This window comes from Trichechus manatus, unplaced genomic scaffold (genome assembly GCF_000243295.1).
Source record: "Trichechus manatus latirostris isolate Lorelei unplaced genomic scaffold, TriManLat1.0 scaffold00066, whole genome shotgun sequence".
NCBI classification, from domain to species: Eukaryota; Metazoa; Chordata; class Mammalia; order Sirenia; family Trichechidae; genus Trichechus; species Trichechus manatus.
Window position 1 is genome coordinate 2,917,490 of NW_004444002.1, and position 4,786 is coordinate 2,922,275.

Below are 4,786 nucleotides of genomic sequence, written 5' to 3' on the forward strand. Positions count from 1 at the left end.
GAACAAGCCAGCGTTCCGGGTGCTTCTGAATCATTTAGTTAGACGAAGTCCTGCTTGATGCTGCCCCTTTAAGACTCGTGGTGGGTGAGGGAGGACACAGAAGAGGAAGGAACAAGTAGAGTTGGCCCTCTGTATCCACGGGTTCTGCATCCGCAGATTCAACCAATGACCAGATTGAAAATATTCAAAAAAAAAAAAAACAAAAACAAAATAATTTGCCTGGAGCAACAGAGAAAGAGGGACAGTCAGGAAGAGGAGTAGAAATTGGAATGTGTGGCTTATTGCCTCCATAAACAACTGCCTCCTTTGCCATGAGAACAGAAGAACTGGCTGGTGCTCAGCTACCATTACTGAAGGTTTTGATCAAAGATCCTATAGAATAATGCTGATCAAAAGGGAAAAAGTGTGGAACAGAATTTTGAATTCTCATGGAATCCAGATTTTCTGGAGCAATTGAGGCTGGACTAACCCCTGAAACTATTGCCTTGAAATAATCTTTAAACCTTAAATCTTAAACCAAAAATATCCCCTGAAGTCTTCTTTAAACTATAGTTTAGCTTAATTAGTAAAGAATGTCTGCCTTGAGCATTGTGCTGTTTTAAAGAACTACCTATATGGGATCAAACTGACAACAGCACTCTGAAAGGTTAGAGAAGAAGCTTAGGGGACAGTCAGTTTATGTTAACGGTGGAGGAACAACTTGAAAAAGGAGAGTGAGAATGGTTGCACAACTTAAAGAATGTAATCAATGTCACTGAATTGTACATGTAGAAATTGTTGAACTGGTATATGTTTTACTGTGTACATTTTCAACAACAACAAAATAAAATAGAATATTTAAAAAATAAAATATAGAAAATATAAACCAAAAATTTTAAAAAAAGAAACAAAAAACAAACCATATTATTGGGGTGGGGAAAGTTCTTCCCCACTCCTGATGTTCCCTTCTGTATGGAAGGATCTGCATTCTCATAATAATCCTCAAAATATAGCTGATTCGCAAGTAAAATGTGACCTACCAAATTTTTTTATTTAAGAATAACCCCAAAACTTAATTACAGCAAAAAAAAAAAAGGAAAAAGTTTTTAAATGATTAGGCAATTACTTTTTTAAAATTGGTGATTTTACAGGTAAGGTACTTCAAACATCCAGAGAGTGGATAATTCCTATGCGATTAAATAGCTACAAAGCACTAAAAAGCCTATAAAATGTTCTAGCTTACTTTATGAAGTTATCATAATCCCAAAGCTATATGGTGTTTTTTTCGTTCACTTAACACACACAAGAGGTATATGGCTTGAAAAGTAATGGAAAGAGCATCCCATGTCTAGTCATACCCGTTGCCGTTGAGTCCATTCTGACTCATGATGACCCACAGTGCCTGATAACATAGTTAAAAAAAAAAAAAAGTTGTCAGTCAAGTGGATTCTGACTCATGGTGATGCCATGTGTTTCAGAATAGAACTGTGCTCCATAGAATTTTCAATGGCTGTGATCTTTTGGAAGTATATCACCAAGCCTTTCTTCCAAGCTGCCTCTGAGTGGATTCAAACCACCAAACTTTTGGTTAGTAGCCAAGCCGCTAACGTTTTTTGCCACCCAGGGATTGCCTTAAGATATAGTAGACACTCAATAGATGATTGTTAAATGAAAGCACAAGAAAAGAAAATTGAAAGACCTAACTCACTTATGATTATAAATGTGAAACTATAAAGTAAAATGGTGGTGCAGTGGTTAAGAGATCGACTGCTAACCAAAAGGTCAGCAGTTCAAATCCACCAGCTGCTCCTTGGAAACCCTGTGGGGCAGTTCTACTCTATCTTACAGGGTCACTATGAGTTGGAATCAACTCAATGGCAATGGGTTATAAGGTAAAATACTAATGAAATTATAAAGTATATTTTTATAAAAGAGTAGTAATTATTACCAATTTTGCCAGTAATTCAGAGATGGTTTAAAATCTATACACTATGTCTCAATGAGTGTCATCTTACTGATGTGTGATAATGTATTTTACAGGGCTTTGAAACAGTTCATTCTAGTTTGAACCCCTGCTGAGAATTTGTATTTCCACCCCAGATACACTGAATCAGAATCTACACTTTAAACAACATCCTATCACCTGGGGATTTTGTTAAAATATAGACATCCCATCTGGAGCAAAGGAAAATGAAGAAAATCAAAGACAAGTAAAATATTAGTCTGAAGGACTAATGGACCACATGAACCACAGCCTCCACCAGCCTGAGCCCAGAAGAACTAGATGGTGCCTGGCTACCACCACCAACCCCTCTGACAGGGATCACAATAATAGGGTCCTGGACAAAGAGGGAGGAAATATATAGAACAAAATTCAAATTTACAAAAAAAGACCAGGCTTGCTGGTCTGACAGAGACTGGAAGAATCCCCAAGACTATGGCCCCCAGACAACCTGCTAACACAGAACTGAAGCCACTCCTGAAATCTACCTTTCAGCCAAAGATTATTCCACTGCCATTGAGTTGATTCTGACTCATAGTGACCCCATAGGGTTTCCAAGTCTGTAAATTTTTAGAGAAGCAGTCTGCCACATCTTTCTCCCAAGGAGCCACTGGTGATTGTGAACTGCCAAACTTTCAGTTACCAGTCGATCACTTTGACCACTGAGCAACCAGGGTTCCTTAGCCAAAGATTAGACAGGCCTATAAAACAAACAATAACACACGTGAAGAACCTGCTTCTTAATTCAATCAAGTATACAAGACCAAATGGGTAACACCTGCCCAAAATCAAAGACCAGAAGGCTGGAAGGGAGAAGATACCTGGATGAATGGACGCGAGGAACCCTGAGGTGTAAAGGAAAAGGAGGAGAGTACTGACACATTATGGGGATTGCAACCAATGTCACAAAACAATTTGTGTATAAATTTTTGAAATAGAAACTAATTTGTGCTGTAAAATTTCATCTAAAACAGAACAAAATTTAAAAAGAAAAATCTAAACTAAAGCAACAACAACAACAAAGTGCCCTTTGTTTTCTTTATCCAAACTTGACTCAGGACTCTCATAAGCCAAATGAAATCAAGGAAAGAACTTCAAATTCATAATGCATTATAAACTGAATATTCAGACTTTTTGCATTTAATTCACTAATTTAGAATTGACACTTGCTGCTTGCTGCTTATAAGGTGGATTCTCAAGGGTTCAAGATGGTACCTTTCGCCCAAATGTACCCCTCAGTCACAAAGGGCATGCTTGACTTAGCACAGACTCAACCCTGGCACTAAGCAATCAACCCTAAGCATTATCAATGGGGATCAAAATGGCAAAGTGTGGTCTGTGCATTACAGAGTGAATCAGAAGGTGGCTGACCTAGGGGAGAATTGCTGAGAATATTGCCAGAATTTTGAGAATAAACTGATTTTTATATACTAAGACTCTAATGCAATAAAATTCAAAACTCATCAATGATCTCTTCTAAAAAAAGTTTACCTTCTCAGCTTGCTGATTTCTGTACTGTTCAATCTTAGAGCCACAACCTTAGAGTTATTGTTCCATCTCCTCCTTTGCCCCTCACATCTAATCAGGTGGCACAATGCAGAGGAAAGAGAGTGGATTTGGGAGTAAAATGGAAATAGGTTCACATTCTGCCTCTGCTTCTTACTAGCTCATTTTCCTCAACAGTAAAATAACAGGCAGGAAGGGACAGGAAAACTGGAGAAGCGGACACAGGGAATCTGGAGTGGAAAGGGAAAGGAGGATAGTGCTGATACATTGCGGCGATTGCAACCAATGTCACAAAACAATTTCTGCATAAAATTTTAAATGAGAAATTAATTTGCTCTGTAAACTTTCACCTAAAGCACAATCAAAAAAATGTAGATTCTGCTTTAGTATTTTTGGGGTGGAAATGCAGATTCTCAGCAGAAGTTCAAACCAGAACGAACTGGTTAGAACCCTTGGTATTTTATCCTATCAATAGACCAATGAGGAAAAAAAAAAACCTGTAAAATTTAATAACCATTTCTAAATAAAACAACTTTTAGTAAACAGAGACTGTGCATATATTAACAAGCCCTGGTGGCGCAATGGTTAAAGCACTTGTCTGCTAACCGAAAGGCTGGCAGTTCAAACCCACCAGCCACTCTGCGGGAGAAAGATGTGGCAGTATGCTTCCCTAACCATTTACAGCCTTGGAAACCCTATGGGGCAGTTCTTCTCTGTCCTATAGAGTCACTATGAGTCAGAATCGACTCAACGCAATGAGTATGGTATACATATATTATCTTAACATCATTAATAATATCATACTTGACCAAAAAACCCTGAAAGCATTGCCATAACAATAAGGATTAAGGCAAGATGGAAAATATCATCACTATCATTTAGTATTTTTTCAAAAAATTTTTAGATATTATGATGAAACGGAGAGACAGAAATATTAGAAGAGACAAAACTCTTATTGATTGTACATACTACTTATTACCTGAAAAATCAACTGAAAATTTATTTGAACTAATAATAACTAAGATGGCTAGTTATATAACAAATACTCAAAAATCAAGTGTGCTCATATACAAGCAATGTTTGATTAGAAACTATTAAAAAGATATAACTAATAATAGCAATAAACCTTGTAACATATACAGGATAAATACTTTAAGAGACTTTTTTTTTAATTGTACTTCAGGTGAAGGCTTACAGAACAAATAGTTTCTCATGAAACAGTAGTACACATATTGTTTTATGACACTGGACAACAACCCCACAACATGTCAAACCTCTAACTTCTCAACTTTTTTTTTT